Source organism: Eleutherodactylus coqui, chromosome 4 (assembly GCF_035609145.1).
Source record: "Eleutherodactylus coqui strain aEleCoq1 chromosome 4, aEleCoq1.hap1, whole genome shotgun sequence".
In the NCBI taxonomy this organism is placed as follows: domain Eukaryota; kingdom Metazoa; phylum Chordata; class Amphibia; order Anura; family Eleutherodactylidae; genus Eleutherodactylus; species Eleutherodactylus coqui.
Window position 1 is genome coordinate 285,658,588 of NC_089840.1, and position 17,478 is coordinate 285,676,065.

Consider the following 17,478-nt stretch of genomic DNA (forward strand, 5'->3'; position numbering starts at 1 on the left):
GGAGGTAGATTCTCCTCAGTATGGACACACAGAGGGGAGGTAGATTCTCCTCAGTATATACACACACTGAGGTCAGTTAGGTTCTCCTCCGTATATACACACACTGAGGTCAGTTAGGTTCTCCTCCGTGTATACACACACTGAGGTCAGTTAGGTTCTCCTCCGTGTATACACACACTGAGGTCAGTTAGGTTCTCCTCCGTGTATACACACACTGAGGTCAGTTAGGTTCTCCTCCGTGTATACACACACTGAGGTCAGTTAGGTTCTCCTCCGTGTATACACACACTGAGGTCAGTTAGGTTCTCCTCCGTGTATACACACACTGAGGTCAGTTAGGTTCTCCTCCGTGTACACACACACTGAGGTCAGTTAGGTTCTCCTCCGTGTACACACACACTGAGGTCAGTTAGGTTCTCCTCCGTGTACACACACACTGAGGTCAGTTAGGTTCTCCTCCGTGTACACACACACTGAGGTCAGTTAGGTTCTCCTCCGTGTACACACACACTGAGGTCAGTTAGGTTCTCCTCCGTGTACACACACACTGAGGTCAGTTAGGTTCTCCTCCGTGTACACACACACTGAGGTCAGTTAGGTTCTCCTCCGTGTACACACACACTGAGGTCAGTTAGGTTCTCCTCCGTGTACACACACACTGAGGTCAGTTAGGTTCTCCTCCGTGTACACACACACTGAGGTCAGTTAGGTTCTCCTCCGTGTACACACACACTGAGGTCAGTTAGGTTCTCCTCCGTGTACACACACACTGAGGTCAGTTAGGTTCTCCTCCGTGTACACACACACTGAGGTCAGTTAGGTTCTCCTCCGTGTACACACACACTGAGGTCAGTTAGGTTCTCCTCCGTGTACACACACACTGAGGTCAGTTAGGTTCTCCTCCGTGTACACACACACTGAGGTCAGTTAGGTTCTCCTCCGTGTACACACACACTGAGGTCAGTTAGGTTCTCCTCCGTGTACACACACACTGAGGTCAGTTAGGTTCTCCTCCGTGTACACACACACTGAGGTCAGTTAGGTTCTCCTCCGTGTACACACACACTGAGGTCAGTTAGGTTCTCCTCCGTGTACACACACACTGAGGTCAGTTAGGTTCTCCTCCGTGTACACACACACTGAGGTCAGTTAGGTTCTCCTCCGTGTACACACACACTGAGGTCAGTTAGGTTCTCCTCCGTGTACACACACACTGAGGTCAGTTAGGTTCTCCTCCGTGTACACACACACTGAGGTCAGTTAGGTTCTCCTCCGTGTACACACACACTGAGGTCAGTTAGGTTCTCCTCCGTGTACACACACACTGAGGTCAGTTAGGTTCTCCTCCGTGTACACACACACTGAGGTCAGTTAGGTTCTCCTCCGTGTACACACACACTGAGGTCAGTTAGGTTCTCCTCCGTGTACACACACACTGAGGTCAGTTAGGTCCTCCTCCGTGTATACACACACTGAGGTCAGTTAGGTCCTCCTCCGTGTATACACACACTGAGGTCAGTTAGGTTCTCCTCCGTGTATACACACACTGAGGTCAGTTAGGTTCTCCTCCGTGTATACACACACTGAGGTCAGTTAGGTTCTCCTCCGTGTATACACACACTGAGGTCAGTTAGGTTCTCCTCCGTGTATACACACACTGAGGTCAGTTAGGTTCTCCTCCGTGTATACACACACTGAGGTCAGTTAGGTTCTCCTCCGTGTATACACGCACTGAGGTCAGTTAGGTTCTCCTCCGTGTATACACACACTGAGGTCAGTTAGGTTCTCCTCCGTGTATACACATGGAGGTGTGGTAGATTCTCCTCAGTATACAATTCATTTTCCTAAGCTTTATGGCTTCTAGAGAAAAGAACTCTCTCATGAAGCACCGATTTTTGCAGTTTTTCATGCATAAAATTGAATATTGATCTTGCGACCACTTTACTTTTCCTGTATAGGACATACAGAATGGTCATGGCAAATTTCACGTTTCAGCAGTACAGATGTGTGCCATTAGTTACATTACATAGCGGCTCACTTACTTTGGCGCTTAGAAATGAATAATCAAGTTGCAACCCCTCTTCTTTTCTATTTACAACCCAAAGAATGGTCATGCCAACTTTCAAGTTTGTACGACACCAGGAAGTTAGCGAATTAGAATAGGTACATAACATAGGGGGGGGGGGGGTCACTTACTTTTGCGCTTAGAATTGAAAAATCAAGTTGTGACCCCTTCAATTTTCCTATTGGAGGAATATATATATATATATAATTATTTTACCAGCAAAACAGCACATCTGTCTGCATTTTTCTTATGTTTATGACTGATCGGCAGGAAACCCTCTGCCGTAGATGTGACCAGAGACTGACAGAGATAAGAATGATGGAACGTGACGTCATCCCCAGAATCTCTCACCTCTCCTGTAAGCTGGAAGAGTATCTCTAGGGTGAGGGTGAATATACTCTCCGCCATCTTGTCCCGCTTCCTATCCATCCTATAGGCTGAGGATCCTGAATGGGAAGAAAACGAGACAATGTAACATCTTACAGAATCCCCTGTAATATTACAATTACTTGAGAAAATAAAGGGAAATTGGTGAGGAGATAATAAAGTGTGGATGTTGTGTTCTCTCTTTATACAGGATGGATCAGGAGGTGAATAGTTTGTCAAGGCCGTTCCTCTATGTTCATGGGTCAAGGTATGTCACATCTTCTCTACAGCAGATCTGGGGTCACAAAGGTGATATCAGTATAAAGCAGTAAATCTAGAGATCAGACAGCGACTTTCCAAGTTGTAGGTTTTAACTAAAAAGTATTTTCTATGCTGTAAAATAACTAACAGACATAATATTCCCCTCTCTTTGCTCCCGCTGGGTCCTACATGCTGGTGTTTACAGGCTTCAGTTCTGCCCAGTTTACAGGACGTCACAGACGCCGGCAAGGACAGCATGTAAATGGGATATTAGAGGGAAGACTCGAAGCAGCAGTGCGGGAGCTGAGAGAGGGGAGTATATGCCTGTTAGCAATTTTACTGCATAGGAAAGGCTTTTCAGTTAAGATTAAAAACTCAGACAACTCCTTTAATTATAAATATGGATCATCTTGAAGTTATTCAACCATATAGGGAAGTCACGGTGCGAGCAATAACCATCTTTATCAATTACACAGTTAACAAATACGGATTTTGTCCTGGATTAGTCACAGACTTTGTAGCAGAATTACAAGGAAATCTGCTGCATGAAGCCAATCCTGCGTGGCTGTCTCTTTATTGGGATTGTGCTGTGCCCGTCACTGCAGTGGCTACCTGTCAAATATAGAATTCAGTTTAAACTCACTACCCTCATCCATAAAGCTCTCCACAGTACTGCGCTGCCCTACATTGCTTCCCTCATCTCAATCCACCACCCAGTCCTCTTCCTCTGCTCCGCTAATAAAATCAGATTAAGCGCCCCTTTAACCTGAACCTCTCATTCCCGCCTCCAAGACTTCTCCAGAGCAGCACCAGTCCTCTGGAATGCACTACCCAAACTATCCGGGCAATCCATGACACACAAAGGTGTGCTCTAAAAATGCACCTCTTCAGCGAGGCATACCTCATCTCCTAAATCAAACCCCTCTTTACTCCGCCTGACAATATGCTCCCTGTCCTACTGATTGCAATCCCTGCTAGCCACAATCAACCGCCCCCTGCAGTCACCAATTCAGCTACTATATGGCTCAATTTTGACCATTGTCCGTGTATAGAATCCCACAACTCTCCACCTCGCCTTACCTTGCATATCTACACCCCCTTTACCTTCTGTATCACCCTATTATTTATAGTATGTAAGCTTGCTGGAGCAGGACCCTCACCCCTACTGTTTCCAGCAATTGATTACTATATGTAATTGTGGTTTTGTTTCTGTTTCCCGTCTTGTAAGTACTGCGGAGACAAGATCGCTCCCACAGCAGAGTCGGAGGCATCCACTTCAACAACAAAAAAACAACAATTTAGGATTTGGATGGACCAGTACTGGTACAGAAGTGAAAAGAGTTCTTAATTTTTCAAAAGCATCCTGTGCCTCTGGAGACCATAAAAGTGCTTTGGCTATCTTTATGAGCCAAGTGATTGGTAAGATGGTAAGATAATTTTTGTGAAGTCTTCTATGAATGTTCTATAAAAATTTGCAACCCTATAAAGCGTTGAACCTCTTTTAAATTTCTCGAAGTAAACCATTCAACCACAGCTTTAATTTTACTAGGATCCATACCATGATATATCCAAGAAATTGACTCCTGTTTTGTTCAAACTCACATTTTTCCAGTTTGATATAAAGATGATTCTTTTGAAGATATTCCAAGATTAGCCAGATCTTCCTGCAATGTTCCTCCCAGCAGTCAGAAAATATAAGGTGGTCATTGAGATAAGCAACAACAAAATTGATCCAAGAGATCTCAGAACACATCATTAATAAAATGCTGTAAAGTGGCAGGGGCATTGCAAAGCCCAAAAGGCATAACTAGGTATTCAAAAGGTCCGTATCTAGTTCTAAAGGCAGTCTTCCACAAGGTGAATCTCTTAGATGTAGCTTGATAAAAATCTTGGCAAAACTGAGTCTTTCCAGCAATTCTGGAATTAACCCTTTGCAATCCAATTTTGGATTCAGGGTTTCCTAGGGGAAATCTCTCTTTCTGCCATTTTACAATGGCGCCATCTGCTGGCTAGAGCCAGTACTGCAGTATGGGACATGCTGGAGAGGCCCCAGACAACAGAGCGGCTAGTAATATACAGTAAGAATACCCTGCTGACATCAGAGCTGTGCAGCCTTCAATCAGAATGTCTTCAGACGTCAGACAGTGGATTGGAAAGGGTTAAGGGAAGAGGGTAGCGATTTATGACAGTAATTTTATTTAGTTCTCTGTAATCGATACATGGCCACAAGGTTGAGTCCTTCTTCTCTGCAAAGAACAAAAGGTGCCACAGTTGGAGGATGAAGAAGGTTGAATGAAGTGTTTCTTTAAAAGGTCATCCACGTTTTCTCAGATTTACTTTAATTCTAGTTTGGAAAGATTGTAAATTCGCTGAAAAAAAGAATGATTGTTCCAGGAAACAATTCTAATTCTATTGGACAATCATATGGCTGATGAGGGGGTTGTTGATCAGCTCTTTTCTTGCTGCAGACATCACTGAATTGCTGGTCCTGAGATGGCAACTGATCACAACTCGGATGACAAATCTCTGCGAGCATTTAAGGGTGGGCAGAGTCAACTTCCAGGTTTCCTCACAGTACTCAGAGGGGAAAGTAATACTCCTTGAACCCCAGTCAATAGAATGCTCATGGATAGAAAACCAAGGGGTTCCTAGAATCACTGGCAACTTAGGACCCGTATCGTCATAAGTGGTGCTGTAGTAGCATAAACCCAGAGCATTCCGACAAAAGGAATCGAGTCTTCAAATATATAAGTCAATATACACAATCTACAGGTAATACCAAAATCCACAAAGGTTTAAATCATTGCTCTTAATGGATGCAGTGCATTTCCATTGGGGATAATCATTTTAATGTCCAATAACCGAAAGGTAAGTATTAGTACGAACATCAAAATATTAAAGTACAATTAAATAGTACACCTGGGATGAAAATCGTAATCAGTTAAAATTTGACAGTATATGTCTCATGTTTATTACCTACGATTAAATATGCCAGTAAAAAAAGTTTATTGAAACAAGTGTTCTTTATTAGAGATGAGCGATCACCAAAATGCTCGGTTGCTCGAGTCGAACTTTCGTAATGCTCGAGAGCTCGTTTCGAGTAACGAACCCCATTAAAGTCAGTGGGAGAGTCAAGGATTTTTCTAGGTGACCCATGCTCTGCATAGGGGAGGTTGTTTGAATCACCTGAAAACATCAGAAAGTCATGAAAACACCACAGAAATGGATAGGGAACAGCAGGAGCAGGATGCATGGATGCATCTGAGGCTCCCAGGTTGCACTATTAAGCCAAATTGGGGGCAAGAGCCTGGCGGTCACCCCCTAACAATTTACTTGGGACAGACCATAATCAGCAAGGCACATGCGCTGGCACATCTTAGCTAAGCACCACACAAGGTGCAACGAAGGCCAAATTACCGCCTGCGGGCGACACCACTGCCTCTTCTCCTGGGTTACATGCTGACATTGCTGCCCAATCCCACATGAGCAAGCATCCACAGCGTACTCAAATTTTTCCCAGCGCAGCGTTCAGCTGTCCTCATGCCACACGCTTGCTTGATATAAATACACATGAGGGTGGTGTGGCTAAGTGCGTATTGGATAAGGAGAAACAGGAGACACACACTGCAGAGGGTTGGCAGGGCCTGCCAGCGACCCTCTTTGAAAGGGTGGCCAATATCCCACAATTATGATGAGAAATTAATGAGAAATTAACGTACAATCATTATTCCAATTCCATGCCACCTCCGTCACAAAATTTCATGAGCCACAAACATGGCCATAAAGCGGACTCTACCTCTACTTCTACCATCCGCACAATTCTGCAATGCATTCTAAAACAAAGACTGGTTTGAAGCAGGAGGTGTTGCAAAAGGTACTACCACAGGTCTACAGAGAAACTGTCAATGTCTCATGAAATCAGTTACGCTTCCTTTGATTGCTACGAGTACCGGGTGATCTATGCATAAATTTGAGTGGCCAAAGCAGGACCCCATGCTAGGCAGCAGATCTGGAGCAGATTATACATACCGACCAGCGCTGACCCCCAGGGATGTATGCGTTTATCAGGCCTAAACCTATCCGGCTGTTTACTACTCAGGGTATTACAGGTCTGCGGACATCCAAAAACAGACAGTGTGCAATGAGTGGTCTTGTTATACAATGCTGATCAGAATTGCAATCCCGCGCCACCTCCGTCACAAGATTCTCAGGAGCCACAAACCAGACTCAGATTTTAGTCCTTCTAACCATATGCAAAACTCAGCAACACATTCTAAAACAAAAGATTTCTTTTAAGCAGGAGATATCACAAAAGATGCCACCACAGGTCTACAGTGCAACTGTGAAAAGTCTCATGAAATCAGTTACGCTGCCTGTGAACGCTCTAATCCAATATCTCGGATGACTGTGGTAACACGAGACATAATACATGGCAACCAGCGCTGATCCCCAGACCCCCAGGTGTTAGTCTGTCAAGCTGTAAAGTCGCCATCAGGTTACGCCCATTGTCACACACAACCATGCCTGTTTGTAGGTTCAGCGGCGAAAGCCAAAGATCTGTCTGCTCCATCAAACCCTGTAAAAGCTCTTGGGCGGTGTGCCTCTTGGCACCCAAGCTCAAGCGATTCAGCACGGCCTGTTGATGCTTCCACACCGCAGTGCTGCAGCGCCTCGAGCTACAGACTGAAGGCAACGTGCTCACATGTGGTAATTGAGAGGTGGAGGAGAAAGAGGAGGTGGCATAATAAGACCGAGAAACCGTTACCGAGGTAGGACCCGCAATCCTCGGTGAGGGTAGTACGTGAGCTGGCCCAGGGTCAAACTCGGTCCCAGCCTCCACCAGGTTAACCCAATATGTCGTCCGTTACGGTTCCATTCATCGCTCCAAAGATTGCATGAAACATGAAGAAATTCTAGTGGCCAAACCTGGCACAGTTGAACCCCGCCCAGGACTTTGGCCTCTGCCCACAACCTCAACAAACGTGGGCATAAAGCGGACTCAAATGCTAGTACTTCTGTGAAAGTCTCATTAAATCAGTTACGGTTCCTTTGATTGCTACAAGGACAGCATGAACCATGAAGAAATTGGAATGGGCAAAGCAGGACAATTCCTTCTGTGTATGTGTCAGATAGCTGAACACCGCGCTGGGAAACCTTTGTGTACCCAGAGTATAGGCGACCCCATGAAACATTTCTGTACCAAGAGTATAGGCGAACCCCTAAAACATTTGGGTACCAAGAGTATAGGCGAACCCCTGAAACATTTGGGTACCAAGAGTATAGGCGAACCCCTGAAACATTTGGGTACCAAGAGTATAGGCGAACACCTAAAAAAATTGGTGTACCAAGAGTATAGGCGAAGCCCGGAAAAATTAGTTTGCTAAGAGTATAGGCGAAGGCCTGTAAAAATTTGTGTACTGATGAGTACCCCTGAGAAATTTGGTTACCCACAGTGCAGGTGAAACCCAGAAACATTTTTTAAAGCTAGAGCTCGTAGTTGCTTTATTTGCTAACAGAGCCTGGAGGCAGCCCTACCAAAAAATTACTTTTAACAGAGCCTTTTGGCCCTCTGAAAAATTGGCTGCTCAGTGTGATGACATGCTGGTTTAGGAGGAGGAGGAAGATCAGAGAGGGATAGACCAAGCTACTTCTCCCCTTTTTTGGGGTGATAGAGGGTGCTCCTGTTCGAGCTTAAATAATCTTTATGTTCCGCTGCTTTCCACCAGTATAGAAGAGAAGTCAGGGGAAATCCAGCCTTTGTTCATCTTAATGAGTGTAAGCCTGTTGGCGCTGTCAGTTGACTGGCGGGTACGCTTATCCGTGATGATCCCCCCCCCCCCAGCAGCACTAAACACCTTCTCTGATAAGACCCTAGCGGCAGGGCAGGCCAGCACCTTCAAGGCGTACAGCATAAGTTCGTGCCACATGTCCAGCTTTGACACCTAATAGTTGTATGGAGTAGAGGTATCATGGAGGACGTTGGTACGGTCGCCTATGACCTCCTTGACCATCTCTTTATAGTGTTCCATCAGACTCAGCCTAAACTGGGGAGTAGTGACAGTCTGGCTGGGGAGCTATAAAACTGGCAAAGGCCTTGGAGAGTGTTCCCCTGCCTGCGCTGGACATGCTGCCTGATCCCTGGCCTGCTAGTAGGCCCACTGAAGTACGTCCTCTACCGCTAGCTTTGTCAGATGGGAACTTTAGCATCAGGTTTTCCACCAGGGACTTGTGGTATTGCATCAATCTTGTACTCCTTTCCTCTTCGGGAATGAGAGTGGAAAGCTTCTCCTTATTCCATGGGTTGAGAAGGGTGAACACCCAGTAATCCGTGGTGGCCAGAATGCGTCTAACGCGAGGGTCACAGGAAAGGCAGCTTAACATGAAGTCAGCCATGTGTGCCAGAGTCCAAGTACGTAACACATTGCTGTCCTCACTAGGAGGATGACTTTCATGATCCTTCTCCTCTTCAGCCCATACACGCTGAACAAACGTGAAGGGAGTAGCATGGGTACCCCATGCAGTGTGGGCAGCAGTCTCTTCCCCCTCCTCCAATACGCGCTGAGAAACAGGCGTGAGTGGTCTGGCTATCAAGTGACATATTGTCATCACCCATCTCCTGTTCTAACCGCAAAGCATCGGCCTTTATGCTTAGCATCGAACTTCTCAGCAGGCAAAGCAGCAGGATGGTTATGCTGATAATGGCCGCATCGCTGCTCACCATTTGTGTAGACTCCTCAAAGTTTCCTAGGACCTGACAGATGTCTGCCATCCATGCCCACTCCTCTGTAAAGAACTGCGGAGGCTGACTACCACTAGGGCAAATTCACTGGCCACAGAGACTAGTAGATTTGAGAGACTCTGAGCAGGGCCAGGAAAAAATTGAACCAGTGTATATCGCTGATACCTAGCGCTAATTCATCGCCCAGAGACTGGTAGATAGAGTACGCTCCAACACAGCACCCACACACTGGTATATAGCGTACGCTTTGAGCCCACAAAAAAAACTAAAAATAAAAGAACTGATAGGAGTTTTGTAAATTCCTATGTACTCTGTATACAACCCTGGCAGCACATGCATAAAACCTCTAACAGTGGGCAGAATACAGCCGGGATGCTTTAAAAAAATAATAATAATTGGGCGCACTACTGGTCCCAACCAGCCAAAATGCTGATGCACACAATGAGAGGAGTAGTCCTAATAAGGACTGTTGGGTCCTTGTAGTCAGGATCCCTGCCTAGCCACAACCTAATCCCTACCCTAATGCTTTCCCTATCGTAGCAAATCTATGCCTAAACTCTACCAGCATGCGTTCGAGGCGAGCCGCAGGCGGCAACAGTTTAAGTACTCGGCGGTCACCTGATCCGGCCAGCCACTCACTGCTGTAGACGTGCAGAGGGTTGGCATGTCACAGCAGGAAGTGGTAAAGCCTTTCCTGCGTGGCAAAAAAATGACGCTAAAAACGCAGGGAGGGGACATTAAAGTTTCTCGAACACCACATGGTGCTCGAGCGAGTAACGAGCACCAACAAGTGCTTGACCGAGCATCAAGCTCGGACGAGCATGCTCGCTTGTCTCTATTATTTATTTGAAATTTTCTTGACATCCATAATGAGTCACTATATCTTTATCAGCACACTGCCATTATGGACCGAAAAAAAATAATTGTCAGGTTAACGCAAAAAAAAAAAGCCAAAGCATAGGAGGCACTCCTGGAACATGGAATTCACTACCACCTGCAATACAATAAGATGAAACCTATGAAAATATTGAATTGATAAAACATACATCAATTCTCACAACAATCAAATACTAAGGAAGACAACCTCAGAGAACAGGCTACATAAACGGCAATATTTAACCTATTCGGGGTTAAAGGGGTTGTCCCGCGCCGAAACGGGTTTTTTTTTCTTCAACAGCCCCCCCGTTCGGCGCGAGACAAACCCGATGCAGGGGTTTAAAAAAAACAAAAAACGGATAGTACTTACCCGAATCCCCGCGCTCCGGTGACTTCTTACTTACCTTGCGAAGATGGCCGCCGGGATCTTCACCCTCGGTGGACCGCAGGTCTTCTGTGCGGTCCATTGCCGATTCCAGCCTCCTGATTGGCTGGAATCGGCACACGTGACGGGGAGGAGCTACGAGGAGCAGCTCTCCAGCACGAGCGGCCCCATTCAGAAGGGAGAAGAGCGGACTGCGCAAGCGCGTCTAATTGGGCGATTAGACGCTGAAAATTAGACGGGCTCCATGGCGACGAGGACGCTAGCAACGGAACAGGTAAGTGAATAACTTCTGTATGGCTCATAATTAATGCACAATGTACATTACAAAGTGCATTAATATGGCCATACAGAAGTGTATACCCCCACTTTGTTTCGCGGGACAACCCCTTTAATGTATTCGAGGTGTAGATCCATCTAAGCTCCTTTTTCATTAATATCGCCATACAGTCACCGCCTCAAGTCAGAGGAGGGACATGGTCTATAATTCGGTATCTAAGCTGGCTAATTGTGTTTTTCTGTTCCGAGAAATGTTTTGGTATAGGGAGTTGTGTATTGTTAGTTCGAAGAGTGCTTTTGTGCTTAATGATATGAGATCTCACCTCGATAGACGTTTTACCGACATACGCCAACCCACCTGGGCAGGTAATAAGGTAAATAACATAGGACGAGGTACATGAGTATCTATTTTTTATTTTATCTCTCTCTCCCATATATGGATGGCTAAACATATCACCCTTAGGCCCCCTGCATACGGGCGGAAATTCGGATTCCGGGGAGGATTTCTCACAGAATTTCCGCCCGTGGAAGCTGCCATAGGATTGCTTTATAAAACGCAATCCTATGCAAACGGCCGCGATTTGTCCACGCGGAAAACAAATCGCGGCGTGCTCTATCTGCAAGCCCCACACAGAAACGTCACTCCCCGACCGCTGGCTCACTGCTAGTGGCGCTGATCCCAGTGCACACTATGACGTCAGTGTGCAGCCATGATCCTGCTCCCCCCTCCTGTGACGTCTCCTACTACTTGGTTCCGCGAGAGCAGGGGAGGAGGCATCCGGCAGCACACTGACGTCACTGAGGAGGGGGTAAGTATGTGGGTCTTAGAAGGGGGATAAGGGGTCGGTGTGGGGCATCACCATTGTACGGGGGGCCGCTGTGGGGGGGGGGGGTCAATATTATACTGGGAGCGGCTATTGGGGTGGTGGTGGGGTGTCACAATTACCCCTGGGGGGGTCCACTATTGCCGCTGGAGGGGGTCACTTATCACTGGGGCTGCTGTGGGGGTCACATATCGCTGGGGCCTCAGTGGGGGGGCACTATTGCCACTGGGGCTGCTGTGGGGGGTTGCTATTACAACAGGGGCCGCTGTGGGGGACAGGGGGAGGTCACTTACCACAGGGGTCGGTGTGTGTGTGTGGGGTGGGTCACTAGTACCACAGGGGCCGCTGTAGGGGGGGTCACTATTACCACAGGGGCCGCCGTGGGGGAAGGGGGGTCACTTACCACAGGGGCCGCTATGGGGGGTGGGGGGGTGGGGTAGTGTGACTATTATCACCGGTGTCACTGGAGGGGGTCACTATTACCGCTGGGGTATGTTTACATGTGGCGGAAATGGAGAGGGCTGTTTTAAAATAGACAGCATGCAGATTTTGACTGCTTTTTGGATGCATAAATGCTGCAGAATTTTCCACAGAAATTTCCGCTGAGGACATTCGGCAGCATTTACGCATCCAAAAAACAGTCAAAATCTGCACGCTGTCTATTTTGAAGCGTCCCTGTCCTTTTTAGAACGGTGGGGGTAAAATCATACGTCATGATAAGCCCCACCCCCTGACATGTCGGCACTTTGCAATAAATAGGTGGGTTTTGGGTTGCAGTTTGGGTACTCTGTCTCTAAAAGGTTCACCATCATTGATCTAGACTCTATGCTTCTCTTAATACATCCCAGAATTGTGTTTACCTTTTTGGCTGCTGCATCACACTGTTGACTCATGTTCAGTCTATGATCTATTAGTTGGATGCACTGGTCAATAAGATTTTACAAAAGTCATGTTACTGAAATAAAATTAGTCATTTCTATCAATTTTTATGTGCTCAATAAGACAGTCAAAATGCAAAATTGGCTCTTTTTTTTGTAATCTGCAATAATTGTTTACATCACAAAATGCATGCGTGTGGCGCAGGGGGTTAAGGCAACAGAATGCTGAAGGCTGTAAGTTAAATCCCCACGTGGTTCAGGTAGCTGGCTTAAGGTTGACTCAGCCTTCCATCCTTCCGGTAAAATGAGTACCCAGCTTGGTGGTGGTGGGGTGATAAACAAATTACTTGAAAGTGCTGCGGAATAAGTTGGCGCTCTACAAATATTAAGTCCTTTCAAATCACCACCGAGGTACCAGCTGTACTTGTTATACTCAATGGAATTCAGTAGCTGCTTCAAGTTATCGTATGTCTCTTTCTTGTGGACTGCATGCGCGGCTCACCTTCGTCCTCATCAGTTGAATCAAGAGAACATTCTGTTGGAGGTTCTGGAATAGGAAGTCCCTCACCATGTGGAACTGGTCTCAAGGCAGACGAAATGTTTGGGTAGAGTATTTTTGACTTCTTTTGCTTCTTTCTCCCGCTGGAAAGAGAAGGAACCAAGCAGAAGTAACAGTCATTTGTGTGGTTGCATGGCTCTCTCCACACCATGGGGACTGCAAACGGCATTGATGGTCTTTTGTCATTCAACCACTGTGAAAGCTGTGTGGTACATGTAGCACAGCATATATGGAGGGCCCAAGGCTTGTCTTGGTCGCCAATCTTGCATCCGAAGTAAAGATGATATGCCTTCTGCACTTGAGAAGTGATACTTTTCTTCTGGTTGGCAAAGGTTACTTCCCCCATAAATATAGCAAAAAAATTGTCCATGGTATAATCAACCTTTCCGACTGGGCTTTATATAGTACACTAGTGACTAGGTGTTGATAGGTACACTTGTACTGATAGAGCTAACATGGTGTACTGGTTATGTTGGGGTTAGGGGTTAGGTAATGAGCTCCGAGGCAGTGATTGATCACATGATGGTGACATCATCACATGATGGTGACATCATCACATGATGGTGACATCATCACATGATGGTGACATCATCACAGGTACTGTAAGAACACGGCTGCTGTCTGGCTCAAACTGTAAGGATGTTGTTACAGTCCTACACGGTGAAACACAGAAAATGAACTATATGAAATATCTTCAAAACCAGAGCCAATAAAACATTTTCATGGTTCAGCAAACCGAGATACTACGGATTAGGACCTTTCTAAGTCTGTAACACTTTCATTGTTGACCAGGGAATTGAATAAAGTCCTCCAAACTATCAGGAGTGTCCACTCTCGCTCATTCTTCACCAACTCTGATAATCCTCGTCGAAACTGACTCCTCTGGGTGGCCGGGTTCCGTGTGGTATCAGCCGCCCAGCGATGAAATCCTGCTGTATATTCAGCTACAGAGTGTTGCCTTTGTTGTAAGTTATGCAATCTACCCTCTGCTGTGGCTTTTAGCACAGAGTATGGAGTGAGTGCCACCCGCCCGTGTGACTGAGCCCTCATTGTGAGTGGACACATAGGGTGTAATTTAGTGTGGAAGGGGCGTGTCCTAATGTAAAAAAAAAAAGGTAGTTCTGTGTATTCTATTTATTCTTGATCTTTTGCTGATCACTCAGTTCATTTCTATTATGATCCCTGCCTGATCCTTTTGGGCAGAGAAGCTGGATCGCATCACCTTTACTACATCATGCAAATAAGGGAGATAGAATAATACCTCTGCAGCGCCACCTATTGGTTTTTGACCTGTAGACGTGGGTCAGAAGGGTATCATCTCTCTAATACACACTGTTATCTTATTATGGTGACCAGATTTTCCCAGGGTCAAAGCATGGCAAAGGGGTGTGGTCAGGGGCGGGGCTTATCACAACATACGATTTTTTTTTACCTCCAGGATTATGAAAAATAAAGGTCAGTTTAAAAAAAAGACAGGGAGAAAATTCTGCAGCATTTCTGCATTCAAAAACCAGTCATATTCTGTACTATTAGTGCGAATTGTGACTGGTAATTAGCTGCATAGCCACAGCTGATGTCATACTGTGCGGCGCTTCCCCTCACCCCCTCTGCAGGCTTCCTGCTGTCAGCGCTCCCCGACTTCCGGTTCCCAGCGGCCTGTAGTAGCTTCACCTGACCAGCGGCACCACAGCTGACCACAACACTGGGCACGGGATGCCAGGGATCGCTGACTGAGGGAAGTCTTTGGAAGAGCTGAGGGGAGCGCCGCATTAGTATGAAATTGGCTGTGGATACGCGGCTGACTTCCAGTCAGAAACCGCACCAAACGTAGGTATTTTGACTGCTTTTTGGATGGAGAGAAGCTGCAGTATTTGCTGCGGACAGTCCACAGTATTACTGCGACGTGTAAACATGCCGTAAGTCAGCTTTAGGTATGCTGCCACGTGAAGAGCGGCCCCAGTGGTAATAGTGTCCCCCCCCCCCACAGTGGCCCAGTGGTAATAGTGTCCCCCCCCCCACAGCGGCCCCAGTGGTAATAGTGTCCCCCCCCCCCACAGCGGGCCCCCAGTGGTAATAGTGTCCCCCCCCCCCACAGCGGCCCCAGTGGTAATAGTGTCCCCCCCCCCCCACAGCGGCCCCAGTGCACATAGTGTCCCCCCCCCCCCCCCCCCAGTGCAAGGCCCCCCCCCCCAACGGCCCAGTGGTAATAGTGGTCCCCCCCCCCCCACAGCGGCCCCAGTGGTAATAGTGTCCCCCCCCCCCACAGCGGGCCCCCAGTGGTAATAGTGTCCCCCCCACCCCCCCACAGCGGCCCCCAGTGGTAATAGTGTCCCCCCCCCCCACAGCGGGCCCCAGTGGTAATAGTGTCCCCCCCCCCCACAGCGGCGCCCCCAGTGGTAATAGTGTCCCCCCCCCCCACAGCGGCCCCAGTGGTAATAGTGTCCCCCCCCCCCCACAGCGGCCCCCCAGTGGTAATAGTGTCCCCCCCCCCCCACAGCGGCCCCAGTGGTAATAGTGTCCCCCCCCCCCCACAGCGGGCCCCAGTGGTATAGTGTCCCCCCCCCCACAGCGGCCCCAGCTAGGTCCCCAGCCCCAGTGGTAATAGTGTCCCCCCCCCCCACAGCTGGCCCCAGTGGTAATAGTGTCCCCCCCCCACAGTGGCCCCAGTGGTAATAGTGTCCCCCCCCCACAGTGGCCCCAGTGGTAATAGTGTCCCCCCCCCACAGTGGCCCCAGTGGTAATAGTGTCCCCCCCCCACAGTGGCCCCAGTGGTATAATAGTGTCCCCCCCCCACAGTGGCCCCAGTGGTAATAGTGCCCCCCCCCCCACAGTGGCCCCAGTGGTAATAGTGCCCCCCCCCACAGTGGCCCCAGTGGTAATAGTGCCCCCCCCCCCCACAGTGGCCCCAGTGGTAATAGTGCCCCCCCCCCCCCACAGTGGCCCCAGTGGTAATAGTGCCCCCCCCCCCCACAGTGGCCCCAGTGGTAATAGTGTCCCCCCCCCACAGTGGCCCCAGTGGTAATAGTGTCCCCCCCCCACAGTGGCCCCAGTGGTAATAGTGTCCCCCCCCCCACAGTGGCCCCAGTGGTAATAGTGTCCCCCCCCCACAGTGGCCCCAGTGGTAATAGTGTCCCCCCCCCCCACAGTGGCCCCAGTGGTAATAGTGTCCCCCCACACAGTGGCCTCAGTGGTAATAGTGTCCCCCCACAGTGGCCTCAGTGGTAATAGTGTCCCCCACAGTGGCCTCATTAGTAATAGTGTCCCCCACAGTGGCCCCAGTAGTAATAGTGTCCCCCACAGTGGCCCCAGTAGTAATAGTGTCCCCCACAGTGGCCCCAGTAGTAATAGTGTCCCCCACAGTGGCCCCAGTAGTAATAGTGTCCCCCACAGTGGCCCCAGTAGTAATAGTGTCCTCCACAGTGGCCCCAGTAGTAATAGAGCCTCCCCAACACTGTTATACTTACACATCTCCTGGTTTTCAGGGCGCCGCTGCCCCTCTTCTCAGCACTGCTGCGGTAAGAAGTGAGTGCATCCCACAGCAGCGCCAGTGAGTGATTACCAGCCGGGAAACCACAGAACCCTAGCTTGTAATTACCTCCAAGGGATCCCCACGTCCTGAAAGCTGGATAAAGGGCACTCCTGGGAGAGCGGGACACAGGTTCCCATTGCAGGACTCCTAATCAGGAGGTCTGGTTAGCTTAAGCTTATAGCACTACCTGCTCCTCAGGAGAGCTGCGCTGTGATTGGTTGCTATGGGCTTCCATAAATCTGCCCCCCAGTGCTGGTGACCCCACATACCTCCACCTGCAGCCGGACAGGAGCCGTGGGGTTGTTCTGTGCTTACAGGACCTGTGATGATATCACCGTCATGTGATCAGTGTGTGGGAGGAGACAAGGGTCACATGACCCAGTCTCCGCTCAGTGCATGAAGCAGAGCTGTGTGTGTGACAGAGGAGCAGAGCTGAATGTGCAATGTGTGCTGAATGTGGGTGTAATGTCCAGGGAGGGGGCCGTATGTTTTTGGGAGGCCTAACAAACTCTAAGTGGAGTAAAATAAAAAAAAAACAACATTCCGCCATCTTTCAATGCGTTTTGTTTCTACGGCGCACAAACTGCAACAAAAATGACACAATAACTTTATTCTATGGGTCGGTAAGATTACTGCGATACCAAAGTTATGTAGTTTTATTTTTACTGCACTACTCTCTTTTTTTTTTTCAAAGACATTTAATTTTTTTCAATTATTTTC

The 17,478-nt window shown here is 48.1% G+C and overlaps 1 protein-coding gene across 1 annotated transcript in view; it reads right to left on the reverse strand.

Moving 5' to 3' along the window:
- LOC136624384 (zinc finger protein OZF-like) overlaps positions 1-17,478 on the reverse strand; it is a 126,839-nt gene that overhangs the window by 70,843 nt on the left and 38,518 nt on the right. The gene's annotated exons all lie outside the window — the stretch shown is intronic.